This window comes from Rattus norvegicus, chromosome 4 (genome assembly GCF_036323735.1).
Source record: "Rattus norvegicus strain BN/NHsdMcwi chromosome 4, GRCr8, whole genome shotgun sequence".
Lineage (NCBI taxonomy): Eukaryota > Metazoa > Chordata > Mammalia > Rodentia > Muridae > Rattus > Rattus norvegicus.
The window spans coordinates 158,389,920-158,409,090 of record NC_086022.1 but is presented as its reverse complement, the minus strand read 5'-3'; positions in this window follow the sequence as shown (position 1 = coordinate 158,409,090).

Genomic DNA, 19,171 nt, shown 5'->3' with positions numbered 1-19,171 from the left:
GCTTGAGTTCAGGGATAGTGATTCCCCTAGAAGTCCTTTTATTGTTGAGGATAGTTTTAGCTATCCTGGGTTTTTTGTTATTGCAGATGAATTTGCAAATTGTTCTGTCTAACTCTGAAGATTTGGATTGACATTTTGATGGGGATTGCATTGAATCTGTAGATTACTTTTGGTAAAATGGCTGCTTTTACTATGTTAATCCTGCCAACCCATGAGCATGCTAGATCTTTCCATCTTCTGAGGTCTTCTTCAATTTCTCTCTTCAGAGATTTGAAGTTCTTATCATATAGATCTTTTACTTGCTTGGTTAAAGTCACACCGAGGTATTTTATATTATTTGGGACTATTATGAAGGGTGTTGTTTCCCTGATTTCTTTCTCTGCTTGTTTCTCTTTTGTGTAGAGGAGTGTACTGATTTTTTTGAGCTAATTTTATACCCAGCCACTTTGCTGAAGTTGTTTATCAGCTTTAGTAGTTCTCTGGTGGAACTTTTGGGATCACTTAAATATACTATCATATCATCTGCAAATAGTGATATTTTGACTTCTTCTTTTCCAATCTGTATCGCCTTGACCTTTTGTTGTCTGATTGCTCAGGCTAGAACGTCAAGAACTATATTTAATAAGTAGGGAGAGAGTGGGCAGCCTTGTCTAGTCCCTGATTTTAGTGGGATTGCTTCAAGTTTCTCTCCATTTAGTTTAATGTTAGCAACTGGTTTGCTGTATATGGCTTTTACTATGTTTACGTATGGGCCTTGAATTCCTATTCTTTCCAGGACTTTTATCATGAAGGGTTACTGAAATTTGTCAAATGCTATTTCAGCATCTAATGAAATGATCATGTGGTTTTGTTCTTTCAGTTTGTTTATATAATGGATCACGTTGATGGTTTTCCGTATATTAAACCATTCCTGCATGCCTGGGATGAAGCCTACTTGATCATGGTGAATGATTGTTTTGATGTGCTCTTGGATTCGGTTTGCCAGAATTTTACTGAGTATTTTTGTGTTGATATTCATAAGGGAAATTGGTCTGAGGTTCTCTTTCTTTGTTGGGTCTTTGTTTGGTTTGGGTATAAGAGTAATTGTGGCTTCATAGAAGGAATTCGGTAGCCCTCCATCTGTTTTAATTTTGTGGAATAGTTTGGATAGTATTGGTATGAGGTCTTCTCTGAAGGTCTGATAGAATTCTGAACCTGTGTGGACCCGGGTTCTTTTTGGTTGGGAGACCTTTAATGACTGCTTCTATTTCGTTAGGAGTTATGGGGTTGTTTAAATGGTTTAACTGTTCCTGAATTAACTTTGGTACCTGGTGTCTGTCTAGGAAATTGTCCATTTCCTGAAGATTTTCAAGTTTTATGGAATACAGGCTTTTGTAGTAGGATCTGATGATTTTTTGAATTTCCTCTGATTCTGTAGTTATATCTCCCTTTTCGTTTCTGATTTTGTCAATTTGGACACACTTGCTGTGTCCTCTCATTAGTCTGGCTAAGGGTTTATCTATCGTGTTGATTTTCTCAAAGAACCAACCTTTGGTTCTGTTGATTCTTTCTATGGTCCCTTTTGTTTATACTTGGTTAATTTCAGCACTGAATTTGATTATTTCCTGCCTTCTACTCCTCCTGGGTGTATTTGCTTCTTTTTGTTCTAGAGCTTTTAGGTGTGCTGTCAAGCTGCTGATATATGCTCTCTCCTGTTTCTTTCTGCAGGCACTCAGAGCTATGTGTTTTCCTCTTAGCACAGCCTTCATTCTGTCCCATAAGTTTGGGTACGTTGTACCTTCATTTTCATTAAATTCTAAGAAGTCTTTAATTTCTTTGTTTATTTCTTCCTTGACCAGGTTATCATTGAGTAGAGCATTGTTTAATTTCCACATATATGTGGGCATTCTTCCCTTATTGTTATTGAAGACCAGCTTTAGCCTGTGGTGGTCTGATAGCATGCCTGGGATTATTTCTATCTTTCTGTATCTGTTGAGGCCTGTTTCATGACCAATTATATGGTCAATTTTGGAGAAAGTACCATGAGGTGGTGAGAAGAATGTATATCCTTTTGCTTTAGGATAGAATGTTCTATAAATATCTGTTAAGTCCATTTGGTTCATGATTTCTCTTAATCTGTCTATGGATCTGTTTAATCTCAGTTTCCATGATCTGTTCATTGATGAGAGTGGGGTGTTGAAATCTCCCCCTATTATTGTGTGAGGTGCAATATGTGCTTTGAGCTTTAGTAAGGTTTCTTTTATGTATGTAGGTGCCCTTGTATTTGGGGCATAGATATTTAGGATTGAGAGTTCATCTTGATGGATTTTTCCTTTGTTGAATATGAAGTGTCCTTCCTTATATTTTTTGATGACTTTTTGTTGAAAATCGTTTTTATTCGATATTAGAATGTCTACTCGAGCTTGCTTTTTCAGACCATTTCCTTGGAAATTTGTGTTCCAGCTTTTCACTGTGAGGTAGTGTCTGTCTTTGTCTCTGAGGTGTGTTTCCTGTAGGCAGCAGAATGCAGGGTCCTCATTGCTTATCCAGTTTGTTAATCTGTGTCTTTTCATTGGAGAGTTGAGACCAATGATGTTGAGAGATCTAAGGAATAGTGATTATTGCTTCCTGTTATAGTCATATTTGGATGTGAGATTATGTTTGTGTGCTTTTCTTCTCTTTGTTTTGTTGCCAAGATGATTAGTTTCTTGCTTTTTCTAGGGTGTGGCTTGCCTCCTCATGTTGGGCTGTACCATTTATTATCTTTTGTAGCCCTGGATTTGTAGAAAGATATTGTTTAAATTTGGTTTTCTCATGGAATATCTTGGTTTCTCTATATAGGTTAATTGAGAGTTTTGTAGGATACTGCAACCTGGGCTGGCATTTGTGTTCTCTTAGGGTCTGTATGACATCTGTCCAGGATCTTCTGGCTTTCATAGTCTCTGGTGAGATGTCTGTTGTGATTCTGATAGGTCTGCCTTTATATTTTACTTGACCCTTTTCCCTTACTGCTTTTAATATTCTTTATTTGGTGCATTTGGTGTTTTGACTATTATGTCACAGGAGGATTTTCTTTTCTTGTCCAATCAATGTATTTGAAGTTCTGTAGGTTTCTTGTATGTTTATGGGCATCTCTTTCTTTAGGTTAGGGACGTTTTCTTTTATGATTTTGTTGAAGATGTTTACTGGTCCTTTGAGCTGGGGGTCTTCAATCTCTTCTATACCTATTATCCTTAGGTTTGATCTTCTAATTGAGTCCTGGATTTCCTGTATGTTTTGGACCAGTAACTTTATTCGTTTTTCAGTTTCTTTGACTGTTGTTTCAATGATTTCTGTGGAATCTTCTGTTCCTGAGATTCTCTCTTCTATCTCTTGTATTCTTTTGGTGATGCTTGTATATACGGCTCCTTGTCTCTTCCTTTGGTTGTATATATCAAGGGTTGTTTCCCTGTGTCCTTTCTTTATTGCGTCTCTTTCCATTTTTAATTCCTTCACCCGTTTGATTGTGTTTTCCTGGAATTCTTTCAGAGAGTTTTGTGATTCCTCTCTATAGGCTTCTACTTATTTATTTATGTTTTCCTGCGTTTCTCTAAGGGAGTTCTTTATGTCTTTCTTGAAGTCCTCCAGCAACATGATCAAATGTGATTTTAAATCTAGATCTTGCTTTCCTGGTGTGTTTGGATATTCAGTGTTCGCTTTGGTGGGAGAAGTGGGCTCTGATGATGCCATGTAGTCTTGTTTTCTGTTGCTTCGGTTCCTGCGCTTGCCTCTTGCCATCAGGTTGTCTCTGGTGTTACCTTGTTCTGGTATTTCTGACAATGGTTAGACTGTCCTATTGACCTGTGTGTCAGGAGTGCTGTAGACCTGTTTTCCTGTTTTGTTTCAGCCAGTTATGGGACCAGATTGTTCTGCTTTTGGGCGTGTAGTCTTTCCTGTCTACAGGTCTTCAGCTGTTCCTGTGGGCCCGTGTCCTGAGTCCACCTGGCAGGTCGCTTGCAGCAGAAAAGTTGGTCTTATCTGTGGTCCCGCAGCTCAAGTTGCTCGTGGGGGGGCTGCTTTTGAGCTCTCAGTGAGGGTGGCAACCACGAGGGCCTGCACTACCTTTTCCTGGAGCCCCGGTGCACCGGTGTTCCAGATGGCATTAGGTGTTTTCCTCTGGAGTGAGAAATGTGGGCAGAGTGTAGTCTCTTCTGGCTTCTCAGGTGTGTCTGCCCCTCTGAAGGTTTAGCTCTTCCTCCTACAAGATTTGGGTGCAGAGAACTGTTGACTGGTTCGCCTCAGGTCCAGGTGGTGTCTGTACTGTGGGGGTCTGCCATTCGAGTCCTGTTTGGGGTTGTTAACTGTTCTTCCCTTGGTGATCTCTAAGGACTGGTGTCTCTATAGTGGAATACAGTGAGTAAAGTGTATCAGGCAAAAGAAAGGTGATATTCATCTGAATTCCCCTTCTGTTTCAGAATTGGAGCAGACAGACAGACCTTGGGCATCCTCTCTTCAGAAGGCCTGCCCCTGGCGGGATTTCCAGGAAGTCTGTATAGACAGATTTGTGATTCATCATTCCCACTTCAAGGCCTGAGACACTATGGCATTTACACAGCAGATTCAGCCAGAGCTGCAATCAGCCTCATGTCCACATGTGTTGCCTATCTTAAGATAACATAGCAGCCAAGCACCGACTCTACTCAAAAGAATCTCTGTGGTTTTAGACACTTCATTAGAGAAAACTGATTTCCCCTTTCCCTACAGGTATCAATTGCAAGTGACTTCTCAATTAGGGAGTAGAACTGAGTGTCCTCTTCCTACTCTCTGTGATGGGGTCCCATCTTGTTTGAACCTGTATTGGTTTTGTGCTTGTTTCCACTGTCTCAGTGAGTTCACATGTTTGTGCATCAGTCATGTTGTATCTGGAAAACACTGTTTTTATTTGGAATCATCCCTCACTTTTGGATCTCACAATCTTTTTGCTTCTGTCCTGCATAAATCTCTGATCTTCAAGGGTAAGAGGAAGGCAATCCATTTGAAACTAGGTACTCCAAAAAGACCAACACTGAATGCCTGGATATGATTGCCTAGAAATTTGTAGAAACTGTTGAAGTAGACTCCTGCAGAGACAAGCAGAATCCTTGTAAGAGAAACTTTCCAGCAGAAAAGGTAAAAGAAACAAACCATAAGCATTCACATGGTCACAGGTGTGGGCATGTGAATGGAAAAGAGCATGGTCACACCTGTTTGGGCTTAGAAACCCTGGAAGGTGGCAGGCTCATGACTTCCATCACACTCAGCATGATCATGGGTTGAAATTTTCAAAAAGACTCATTCCATAAGAGATCTGGGCAAACTTGAGGAAGGACTGACACCTACTAGTGATTGAGCATGTATCCACTGCAATCAATTTGTTTACACTCTCTGGGAAATTGCTCAAGCATCACCCCTATATTCCAGATTGAAAGTGGAGCCACAAACTACACCTTCTCATCAGAACCACTTGTTTCATAAGACATCACAATATGGTGGGGAATTTGAAATCATCCTACTATGAAAAAATATGCTGACTGGTGTTATAATGTTTATCTCTTTTGTTATTCTTGACTTTTATTTCTTGTTTTTTAATCTTCACTCATGCATATATATCTTTTTGTTTTAATTTTTATAATAAAATGTAATAAGCTAATTTAAGAATATCAAAGTTGGACATGACAAACCAAAACAAGGAAAATAGCCCAAGAGGGCACAAGAATCAGAGATCAAGTTTGCATACTCATGAATCCCATAAAAACACTAAACTAGAAACCATGATACATAAACCGAGGATGTGGTTTTAGCCCATGAAAGCCCTGAGCATGTTGCTTCAGTCTCTGTGAGTTCATATGAGGTTTGCTCACTTAATTTCGAGGGTCAGGTTTCTTGGTGTTTCTTATCCCCATTGGCTCTTATATTCTTTCTGCCTCCTCTTCTGAAGTGTTTCCTGAGCTCTGAGGGGAGAGATTTGATGAAGACATGTCATGTCGGGCTGAGTGCTCCAAAGTTCTCTCTGTGTTTTTTCCCATCTGCTGGAGGAAGAAGTATCACTGATTATTGCACTGATGTATGAATATAACAGAATATAATTGGGAGTCATTATTAGTAAGATTTGTTTGTGTAGACCAGTATTATTTGCTTTGTTTTCTTTAGGCTCATGGGTCATCTAGTCTCTGAATCTTGGTCACACAAGCAGTGTCAGGTATGGGCTCTATCTTAGGGAAGGTACTTTAAATCAAATCATTATTAGTTGGTCATGCCCACAAGCTTCATGCCACTATTGGCATATCTTGGAAGTAAGAAACCACTGTAGATCAAAAGAGTTTGCAATATTTTTGTTTCTCTTTTGAGAATGTGTAGAGTACCTTCCTGCTTTATGTAGGTGTTAGCTTAACTTCTCCATGTTCAATGATTTCTGTGAGTGCTGTCTTCAGCACTGGAGCTTTGCTGTCAAACTTTGTGGAGAGCATCCTATTGTCTTGGCAATAACATATGTTGTTTGGGAATTTGAGTTGCACTGGAGCCTATAACCAGGAAATGTTCTGTAACGCTCCAGAAATATTCCTTATCTACTTTGTGAAAGCATAACTGCCTCGGATTGTTTCTGCAGTCTTGCTTGAAAGGATCTCCCATCCCACCTTGTGGTTTTGCCCTATAAAAAGGGAATTGAAAACTGGTTCAAGGATGGTCTCATGAGAACTTCCTTAGGGGGAGACAGCTGTAACGTGCACACAAATAAAACTTCAGAATTTTTTATTACTTTTTTACATTTCCCATGTTCTCCCTCCACAAGCCCCTCCAACCCCTCCCCTGTCACCTTTGCCTCTAAGACGGTGCTCCCACACCCATCCCTTCCTACCTCATACCTCTAGCATCAAGCAAATTCCCTGAGGCATCAAGCCTCAACAAGACCAAGTGCATCTCTTCCCAAAGAGGGCTGACATGGAAGTCCTCTCTTAGACATGTATTTGGGATCACAAATCAGGCCATGTATACTCTTTGGTTGGTGGCTAAGTTCCCTTAAGCTCTGAGGGTCCAATTTGTTGAAACTGTTGTTCTTCCTATGGGTTTGTAATCCCCTTCAGCCTCTTCAGTCCTTCTCATAATTCTTCTATTAGGGTTTCTGGACTCAGTCCAATGGTTGAGTTTAAGTATCTGCATCTCTTTCAGGCAGCTGCTGGCAGAGCCTATCAGAAGACAGCCATAGGATGTTCCTGTCTGCAAGCACATCTTAGCATCAGCAATAGTGTCAAGATTTGGTATCTGCTCCTGGAATGGATCACAAAGTGGGCGGTCTTGGAATTGCCTTTTCTTCAGTCTCTGCTCCATTTCTTTGGTCCCTGCATTTCCTTCAGACAGGAACAATTCTGGTTTAAAAAATTTGAAGATGAATGGGTTGCCCCATCCCTCAACTGAGAACCATGTTTATTTACTAGAGGTGCTCTGTTCAGGTTCTATCTCCCAGCTGATGTACATTTAGGCTAATGTCATCTCTATTCGGTCCTGGGAGCCTCCCTCATTCCTGGTGTCTGGAATGTTCTAGTGGTTCTCCCCACTCCCCACCCCACACTGCTGCATATTTCTATTCAATCTCATGGCCCTCTGGGCTTCTCTTCTGTTTTATTCCTACACGTGACCTGCTCCACCCTTTTTCCTCTTCCTTCCTTCTCTCATCCATGTCCTCCCCTTTCTCTGCCTCCTGTGATTCTTTTGTTCCCCATTAGAGCTGATTGAAATATCCACACTTGGACCTTGCTTTTCATTAAGCTTCATATGGTTTTTGAGCTGTATCATGGGTATTCTGTACTTTTGGGCTAATGACCACTTATCAGTGAGTACAAACAATGTATATCCTTTTGGGTCTGTGTTACCTCACTCAAAATGATATTTTCTAGTTCTGTCCATTGCCTGCAAAGTTTGTGATGTCCTCATTTTTAATAGCTAATTAATATTCCATTGTGTAAATGTACCACATTTTTTGTATCCATTCTGCTGATGAGGGACATCTAGGTTATATCCAGCTTCTGATTATTATAAATACTGCTGTTATGAACATAGTAGAGCATGTGTCCTTCTTATATGTTGGAGTATCTTTTGGGCATATGCCCAGTTGTGGTATAGTTGGGTCTTCAGGTAGAACTATTTCTGACTTTCTGAGGAGTGGTCAGATTGATTATCGAAGTTATACCAGTTCTCAAAACTACCAGCAATGGAAGAGTGTTCCTCGTTCTTCTCATCCTCGCCAGCATCTACTGTCACTTAAGGTTTTGATCTTAGCCTTTTTGATTGGTTTAAAGTGGAATTTCAAGGTTGTTTGGATTTTCATTTCAATGATGACTAAAAGGTGTCATGTTCCTTTAGGTGCTTCTCAGCCATTTGAGATTTGCCACTTGAAAATTCTCTGTTTAGATCTGTACCCCAATTTGAATAGTTATATTGGGTTTTCCAGAATCTGACTTCTTAAATTCTTTGCATATTTTGGATATTAGGCCTCTATTGGATATAGGGTTAGTAAGATTTTGTCATATTGCCATTGTCCTTTGCCTTACAGATGCTTTTCAGTTTCATGAGATCCCCTTTGTCAGTTGTTGATCCTAGAGCCTGAACTATTGTTTTGTTCTGGAAAATTCCCCCTGTGCCAGGGTGTTTACACTCTTTCCCATTTTCTCTTCTATTAGATTCAGTTTATCTGGATTTGTGTGGAATTCCTTGATCCACTTGGATTTGAGCTTTGTACAAGTAGACAAATAATACATGAATTTCCATTTTCTACATGCAGACTGCCAGTTAGACAGCACTACACACAGAAGAGGGATGATAAAAAGGGAGGGAGGTAGGGAAACAATTTTCTTAGGCCCTGATGACACACAATATAGGGAGTCATGCATAACTTTTGTGACTCTGGTGTTGACAATGTAGTGTTGTCTGCCACAGGAGGACACAATTGCTTCAAGAACAAATTTTGACATCATGAAAAATGAAATATTGTTTCCTTGTATTTACAGTGTGACTTTTTCCTCACTGCATTTATTTTGTTAAGTTACATGCTGGCCACAGTTATAAAAACATTGCCAGGGCACTGTATGCATGCACAAAATCCTGATTCAGTAAATTGACTGGATTAAAAATTATGTAGACTGAAAACATTGGACCAAAGTTGAGAATCAATTTCAACCATGAACTTTAGACTCCCTGGTTCTTTTTTTTTTTTTTTGTTTCTTTGTTATTTTTTGTTTGTTTGTTTGTTTGTTTGTTTTTAATGTTACTTTTTTTATTAACTTGAGTATTTCTTATTTACATTTCGAGTGTTATTCCCTTTTCCCCCTAATCCCTCCCCCTCCCCTTCTTTATGGCTGTTCTCCTCCCCATCCTCCCTCCCATTGCCGCCCTCCCCCCAACAATCACGTTCACTGGGGGTTCAGTCTTAGCAGGACCAAGGGCTTCCCCTTCCACTGGTGATCTTACTAGAATATTCATTGCTACCTATGAGGTCAGAGTCCAGGGTCAGTCCATGTATAGTCTTTAGGTAGTGGCTTAGTCGCTGGAAGCTCTGGTTGCTTGGCATTGTTGTTCATAAGGGGTCTCGAGCTCCTTCAAGCTCTTCCAGTTCTTTCTCTGATTCCTTCAACGGGGGGCCCGTTTTCAGTTCACTGGTTTTCTGCTGGCATTCGCCTATGTATTTGCTGTATTCTGGCTGTGTCTCTCAGGAGCGATCTACATCCGGCTCCTGTCGGCCTGCACTTCTTTGCTTCATCCATCTTGTCTAATTGGATGGCTGTATATGTATGGGCCACATGTGGGGCAGGCTCTGAATGGGTGTTCCTTCTGTGTCTGTTTTAATCTTTGCCTCTCTATTCCCTGCCAAGGGTATTCTTGTTCCCCTTTTAAAGAAGGAGTGAAGCATTCACATTTTGGTCATCTGTCTTGAGTTTCATTTGTTCTAGGCATCTAGGGTAATTCAAGCATTTGGGCTAATAGCCACTTATCAATGAGTGCATACCATGTGTGTTTTTCTGTGATTGGGTTACCTCACTCAGGATGATATTTTCCAGTTTCCTCCCTTTGCCTACGAATTTCATAAAGTCATTGTTTTTGATAGATGAGTAATATTCCATTGTGTAGATGTACCACATTTTCTGTATCCATTCCTCTGTTGAAGGGCATCTGGGTTCTTTCTAGCTTCTGGCTATTATAAATAAGGCTGCGATGAACATAGTGGAGCACGTGTCTTTTTTATATGTTGGGGCATCTTTTGGGTATATGCCCAAGAGAGGTATAGCTGGATCCTCAGGCAGTTCAATGTCCAATTTTCTGAAGAACCTCCAGACTGATTTCCAGAATGGTTGTACCAGTCTGCAATCCCACCAACAATGGAGGAGTGTTCTTCTTTCTCCGCATCCTCGCCAGCATTTGCTGTCACCTGAGTTTTTGATCTTAGCCATTCTCACTGGTGTGAGGTGAAATCTCAGGGTTGTTTTGATTTGCATTTCCCTTATGACTAAAGATGTTGAACATTTCTTTAGGTGTTTCTCAGCCATTCTGCATTCCTCAGCTGTGAATTCTTTGTTTAGCTCTGAACCCCATTTTTTAATAGGGTTATTTGTCTCCCTGCGGTCTAACTTCTTGAGTTCTTTGTATATTTTGGATATAAGGCCTCTATCTGTTGTAGGATTGGTAAAGATCTTTTCCCAATCTGTTGGTTGCTGTTGTGTCCTAACCACAGTGTCCTTTGCGTTACAGAAGTTTTGCAGTTTTATGAGATCCCATTTGTCGATTCTTGATCTTAGAGCATAAGCCATTGGTGTTTTGTTCAGGAAATTTTTTCCAGTGCCCATGTGTTCCAGATGCTTCCCTAGTTTTTCTTCTATTAGTTTGAGTGTATCTGGTTTGATGTGGAAGTCCTTTATCCACTTGACTCCCTGGTTCTTACACCCTGATACAGAGAGGAAGCCTAACTCAAAAAATTAGAAGGGAGGAAAGAAGCTTTCTATTCATGATTATGATTGGGTCACTTGAGAAAAATTCGACCTCTAGACAGGGTGCTCTAGTTATCTCAGGAAGGAAGTCTGGCTTAATATAGTAGTAAAACAACATTTTCTGTTAGTATTTAAATATCATAAATTAGCAATAATTTTCAAAGCTAGAAAAGATAATGAAAGTTAATATAAACATATAAAGAGTGAACTGAGAACAGGATCCCCAATGGTGGAGCTAGAGGAAGGATTGAAGGACCTAAAGGGGTTTTCAACCCCATAAGAACAATAATATCAACCAACCAGAACTCCCAGGGAATAAACCATCACCTAAAAGTACACACGGACAGATCTATGGCTCCAGCTGCCTATTTAGCAGAAGATAGCCTTGTTGGCACCAGTGGGAAGAGAAGCCCCTGTTCCTGCCAAGGCTCGATGCCTCAGTCTAGGAAAATGCCAGTGTTGGGAGGCAGGAAGTGATGGGTGAGGAAACACCCTCAAAGAAACAGAAGGATGGGTTATAGGATTGGGGGTTTATGGACTGGAAATCAGGAAATGGGATAACATTTGAAATGTAAATAAAAACATCCAAGAAAAAAGAAAAAAGAACATAAATTGACACTTCATGTTTGAACTGTGGTATCTACATCAGTTTTAGCTGACTAATTTGTAATTTAGAGGATGTGGCAGAATTTTTTATTTATTTATTTTTTACTTATTCACTTTACATCCCACTCACTGCCCCCTCTCAAGTCTCCCCTTACTACTCTCCTTTCCCCATTACCTCCTTCAGTGTGGGTAGGGTCTCCTCCTGAAGACCTTGGCTCTTCAGGTCTCTGTGAGGCTAAGCCGTTCCTCTTTCACTGAGGCTAGACAAGGCAGCCCAGTTCAAAGAACATATCCCACAGAGAGACAAAAGCTTCTGGGAAGGTCATGTTCCAGTTATTTAGGGCCCACGTGAGGACCAAGCTGTGTATCTTCTACATATGTGCACGGAGGCCTAGGTCCATCTGTGTGTTCTTTGGTTGGTCAATCAGTCCTTGAGAAACCCAAGGGTCCAGGTTAGATGATTCTTCTGGTCTTCCTGTGAATTCCTCTTTCCTTAGGATCCCTAGTCCTTTCCCCTATCCTTCCATAAGAGTCCCTAAGTTCCATCCACTGACTGGTATTGGTACTGGATTTTTCTGAGTCAGCCTAGGGGTGGAGCTTCTCAGAGGGCATCCTTGCTTGACTTCTGCATGCAAACATAACAGAGCATCATTAATAGTATAATGGATTGGTTCTTACACATGCGATGGGTCTCAAGTTGGGTTGGTTATGGTTTGACCATTCCCTCAAGTCTCTGTTCCATTCCTCATATCTGCATTTCTTACATACAAGATACATTTTGGGTTGAAAGTTTTGTGGGTGTGTTGTCTCTGTCACTCCACTGGAGTTCCTTCTTGGCTACAGCAGGTGGCCTTGTCAGGTTCTATATCCCCAAATTTGTCAGTCACAGCTTACATCACTGCCATTGATTCTCAGGCACCTCTCTTATCCAAGGTCTCTGTTTCTCCTTGAGATGCATCTCACCACCTTATCCTTTTCAGTTGCAGATTTTCATTTATTATGTGTGGCCTTCTAGCCTTCTCTCCTGTCATTTCCCACACCTGTTCCTGAACTCCTTCATTCCCCACCACTTCCTGCTCTCTCTTTCACATCCCTCCGTGATCTGCCTCTTTTGACTGTTTTATTCCCCCTTTTAAATGAGACTCAAGCATTCTCTCCTGCGCTTTCTTCTTGTTTAGGTTGATAGGGTGGGTCTATGGAGTATAGCATGGTAACAGTATTTTATGGCTAATGTCCACTTATAAGTGAATATACACTGTTCATGACCTTTGGGACTGGAATACTTCACTCAGGATGATATTCTCAAGTTTCATTCATTTGTCAGCAAAATTCATGATTCTTGGTGTATAAAAACTTAATAATATCCCATTGTATAGTTGTACCACATTTTTTTATTTGTACCTCAGTTTAGGAACATCTAATTTGTTTCCAGTTTCAGGTTATTATGAATAAAGCTAATACGAACATAGTTAAGCCAGTATGATAATGAAATGAATGTTGGGTATATGCCCAAGTGTGGTATATCAGAGTATTGAAGTAGAACTATTCCTAGGTTTCTGAGAAACCAGAAGATAATTTCAGAAGTGGTTGTACAACTTTGCACTCCCACAAGCATTGAAGAAGTGGTCCCCTTGTTCAACATCCTCACCGTCATGTGGTATCTCCTTAATTTTTGATCTTAGTCATTCTGATGGGTATAATATTGAACCTCAGAGTTGTTTTGATTTGCATTTCCCTGATGACTAAGGAATTTGAGCATTTCTATAAGTGCTTTTTGGTTATTTGAGATTCCTCTATTGAGAATTCTCTGTTTAGTTCTGTACCCCAATATTTTGAATTGGGTTATTCCAGTTGTTGGTATCTAACTTCTTGAGTAAACTTTGGATATGAGCTTTCTGTCAGATGTAGGCTTGGTGAAGATCCTTACCCAACATGAATACTACTGTTTTGTTCTATTGACAATGTCCTTTGCTTTACAGAAACTTTGCAGTTTCTTGAGGTCCCATTTATGAATGGATGATCTTAGAGCCTGAGCCACTGTTGTCCTATGCAGCAAATTGTTACCTGTACTGGTGCTTTTAAGGGTATGTCATACTTTCTTCTAAGAGATTTATAGTAGTCCTTTATCTACATGGACTTGTATTTTGTAAAGGGTGATAAATGTGGATCTATTTTCATTCTGCAACCTGTAGACATCCAGTTAGACCATTTGTTGAAGATGCTTTCTTTTTTGCATTGTATGCTTTGGACTTCTTTATCAAAAATAATGTGACCATATATGTGTGGGTTTATTTCTGAACCTTTTATTCAATTCCATTAATCAACATGTATTTCTCTGGACCAATATTATGCAGTTTTTTATTGAATATTTGTATTTACGTTTCAAATATTATTCAATTTCCTGGTTTTCCATTCATAAGCTCCATATCCCATCTCTGCCATCTTCCTCATCTAGGGAAGATCCCCAAACAACCCTCATTTCTGCCTCTGCCCCCATATATACATTTTCCTACAATGGGGCATCCAGCCTTGGCAAGACCAACAGCTTCTCATCCCATTGATATCCAACAAGAGTACTCTCAACTACAGATGCAGCTGGAGCCATGGGTTTGTCCATGTGTATTCTTTGGATGGTGGTTTAGTCCATGTGAGGTTTGGTTGGTTGGTATTGTTGTTCTTGTGGGGTTGCATGTCCCTTGAACACCTTCAATCCTTTCTCTAACTTATCCAATGGGGGCCCCATTTGCAGTTCAATGGTTTGCTGCTAGCACTGGCCTCTGTATTTGTCATGCTCTGGCAGAGCCTCTCAGGAGACATCTATATCAGGCTCCTGTCAGCGTGCACCTCTTGGAACACACAGTAGTGACTGGGTTTGGTGGCTGTATGTATATGTATGTATGCTGGATATCCTGGTGGGGCAGACTCTGAAGGCCCATTGCTTCAGTCTCTGCTCCAAAGTTTGTCTCCATAAACCCTCCTATGACTATTTTTGTTCCTCTTTTTAAGAAGGACTGAAGCATGCACACTTTGGTCATCCTTCTTCTTGAACTACATGTGCTCTTGGATAATTCGAGCTTTTGGGGGTAATATCCACTTATCAGTGAGTTCATACCATGTGTAGTATTGTGATTGGGTTACCTCACTCAGGATGATGTTTTCTAGTTCCATCCATTTGCCTATGAATTTCATGAAGTCATTGTTTTTGTATAGCTGAGTAGTATTACATTGTGTAGAAATACCACATTGTCTGTACCATTCCTCTGTTGAAGGATATCTGGGTTGTTTCCAGTATCTGACTATTACGAATAAGGCTGCAATGAACAGAGTGGAACATGTGTCTTTCTTTTATGTTGGGGCATCATTTGGGTATATACTCAGGAGTGCTATAGCTTGGTCTTCAGGTAATGCAATGTCCAATTTTCTCAGGAACTTCCAGACTGATTTCCAGAGTGGTTGTACCAGTTTATAAATCCACCAACAATGGAGAAGTGTTCCTCTTTCTCCACATCCTTGCCAGCATCTGTTGTCACCTAAGTTTTCGATCTTAGCCATTCTGGCTAGTGTAAGGTAGAATCTCATAGTTGTTTTGATTTCCATCTCGCAGATTACAAGGATGTTGAACATTTCTTTAGGTAATCCTCATCCATTCCCTATTCCTTAGCTGAGAATTCTTTGTTTAGCCCTGGCCTCCACTTTTAATAGGGTTATTTAATTCTCTGGAGTCTATTCTCTTGAGTTCTTTGTATATTTTGGTTATCAGTCCTCTATCGGATGTAGGGTGGGAAAAGATTTTTTCCCAATCAATTGGTTGCTGTTTTGTCCTAATGACAGTGTCCTTTGACTTGAAGAACCTTTGTAACTTTATGAGGTCCTATTTGTTGATTCTTCTATAAAATTGTCCATTTTATCCAGATTTTCCAGTTTTGTTGAATATAGGCTTTTGTAGTAGGATCTGATAATTTTTTTGAATTTCCTTAGATTCTGTTGTTATGTCTCCCTTTTCATTTCTGATTTTGTTACTTTGGATATACTCTCTGTGTCCTCTGGTTAGTCTAGCTAAGTGTTTATGTATCTTGTTGATTTTCTCAAAGAATCAGCTCCTGGTTTTGCTGATTCTTTGTATAGTTCTTTTTGTTTCTACTTGGTTGATTTTAGCTCTGAGTTTGATTATTTCCTTACTTCTACTTCTCTTGGGTATATTTGCTTCTTTTTGTTCTAGAGTATTTAGGTGTGCTATCAAGCTGCTGATGTATGCTCTCTCCAGTTTCTTTTTAGAGGCACTCTGAGCCATGAGTTTTCCTTTTAGTACTGCTTTCATTGTGTCTTATTGTGTGTGGGTATGTTGTTCCTTTATTTTCACTAAATTCTAAAATGTCTTTAATTTATTTCTTTATTTCTTCCTTGACCAAGTTATCATTGAGTAGAGCTGCAGTTTTTATTTTTATCACTCTGTGGTACAACTTGAAGTCATGATTTGTGATTTTTCCTAAAATTCTTTCCTTTTTCAGGGTTGTTTTGACTATCCTAGGGTTTTTTCTTCTTTGTTTTTTGTTTATTTGTTTGTTTGTTTGTTGCCTTTTTTCCATATGAAGTTGAGAATTGCTCTTTGAAGATATATAAAAGAATCGTGTTGTAATTTTGATGGGGATTGCATTGAATCAGTAGATAGCTTCAGGTAAAAAGGCCATTTTCACTATGCTAATCCTATCTTTCTGTGCGCATGGAAGATCTTTCTATCTCTTGATATCTTCTTTGATTTCTTTTCTCAGTGACTTGAAGTTCTTGTCATACAAATCTTTCACTTGCTAGGTTAGAGTTACAGAAGATATTTTATATTTTGCTGATATTGTAAAAATTGTTGTTTTCCTAATTTCTTTCTCAACTAGTTTATCATTTGCATAAAGGAGGGCTACCAATTTCTTATAGTTAACTTTGTTTCCAGCCACTTTGGTAGAGCTGTTTATCATCTGTATCTGTTCTCTCATAGAATGTTTGGAATTGCTATTGTATACTATCATCCATGATTAGAGATAATTTGACTTCTTTTACAATGTGTATATGCTTGTTGATTGTTTTATCATGGTTTTTGTTGAATTTTCCCCATATGTTTTTATATTATTTATCAGGAGAGGTAGTTTTGCATCTTCTTTTACAATTGCTATGATTCAAGGAATTTTCTTTCTTCATTATAAATCCCTTCAATCCTAGCACTTAGGAGGCACAAACAGATGGTGTCTTTGAGTTTAAGGCCAACCTGGTCTACATAGTGATTTCCAGGCTAGCCAAAGATATTCACTATGTCAACAGATTGTCTTAAAATGTTTTTTCTTTTTGAAAAAAAATGCATTGGTTAGTTTTGATGCAGGCAATACTTCCACACTGGTATTGTCTTCTACACAGCAAAGAAGAAACTGGGTAAAGGAAAATGTGGGTGATACCCAAATATTGCAATATCTCATTGTGCAACTTTGGCTCTTCTAGAACTCACTATGTAGACCACTCTGGCCTTGAATTCATAAAGATCCATGTACCTCTTCTTCCCAAGTGTGGGTGATCTAAACAACTATGTCTTGATTTTTTTCTTGCTAATCATAAATGATTTTAATCTCTCTCTCTCTCTCTCTCTCTCTCTCTCTCTCTCTGCGTGCGTGTGTGTGTGTGTGTGTGTGTGTGTGTGTGTGTGTGTGTGTTATGTGTTTTGCCTATGCCAATGTCTAGTTCCTATAGAGGAAAAAGGAGAGTATCCCCAGGAACTGTAGTAAAACAATACTCCTTCCAGGTAAAGATCTGAAGGCATTCAAAATAGAAGGAAATCTTCTTTACAAAATAAAGGCTATGGTTAACAAACACAGTACTAATCAGCTACAGATCATACAGAATGGGAGAAATTCTAAGCATTTCTCATAAAATCAAGAATAAAAAGGGTGTCTGTCTTTTCTATTCACATTGAATACAGAGCTTTAGTAATAAAACAAGAGAAAAAAATAAAAAGAATACAAATAGGTAAATAATAGGCCAGCATATCTTTATTTGCAGATGCCATGATTCTCTGAGTCCCACATCCTAAAACTTCACCCCATTTAGATTTTCTAAAAAGTCCAGCAAAGTATCAAGATACAAATTTATATTAAAATATTGCTTATCCACTAAACAGGATAACAATTATATTGAGAAATAAATAAGGAAACATTCCTAAAAAACAAATTCAAACAAAACCACTGAAACTAACCAAGAAAGTGAAAGACTTCAAGAAAAACATACTTTAAAGCACTGAAGAAAACTGAAATTAAAGTAGGCACCAGAATATTGAAAGACCTCTTATCCTCACTTATCGGAGGAAATACTATTTTAAAATCAACTATTGTACTAAAAGTATTCTACAGGTTCATAGTAACCCAAATACAATTTCCAGTGACATCTTTCACACTATTAAAATAAGCAACATTAAAACAAAATTAATATTAAAAGATATTTATTAGTATTTATTAAAATTAACTTTTGATAATGATAAATTGCAATTGTAAGGTGTACATGGTGAAAATAGAATCAAATCTGCCATGGAGAACTACAGGAATGATGGGAGGGGAACATGAGATTTGCTCAACATGGTTAGATACTTATATGAAGATATTTTGAAAAGAGAAAAGATACAGTGTTCCCCTGTCTCTATTTCAGTGCTAAGGAGTGATGGCAATACAGAAAATAAGTGTCCTGCACTTGACCTCAAATTGAAATTCATAAGGCTTCACTTGAAGTTAGAAACTGGCCTTCTGGAAACACTAAGTCATATTTTTCCAAACACTTTTATGCAGAATGAATATAGAATTATAATAAGAAGATTTGGATGCTAAAGTTATTCATAGAGACAATCACATCTCTCTCTCTCTCTCTCTCTCTCTCTCTCTCTCTCTCTCTCTGAAAATTTAACAATGTACAATTAAAAATGTAAATTTATATTTACAACATAGCAAGGAATTAACACAAGGCTAACAATGAGGCTTCCCTCTTGAGAACTGCAATGGAGGAAACATGCTTGAAGTAGGGAAAGAGGTAGCTTTAACCATTGTCATATTTTTTAAACAAAGTGGCAAAAAAGATTATATAATGAAACGTTTTTAATGAGTTTATGAGAGTGTATGACACTTCTTCCATGTATTTATAAATCATAATCAAGTAATAGATTTGTATTTTTGGAGAGATTGGATAATGGATAGTCTCCATTAAACATGTATTGATTGCTACAGTCTGCCCATTTAGAAAATTACATTTGAATGTCTGAACATTAATTAGTAGCATATATTGGATGAACAGCTCCTTAATCTTTTGGATAAGCTCCAACCAAGATGTGAGATTTCTCCCATCCACCTGGAACTACTCCTGAAGTATTCTATCTGTCTGTCAGTACTATGCTTGGCTTGCACCATGGTGGTACATGGCTGCAAGACAGAAACTGGATCTAGAAAACAGGGGTTACTTTCTACTCATGGTGTCAAACTTCCTAGTAACTTTTCAGAGTGTACTGTCTTCCTCTTTAACATTGTAAAACCCCATGAGTATATAGTTTCAGACACTTTTAGCACAAGTGTTTTTATGCC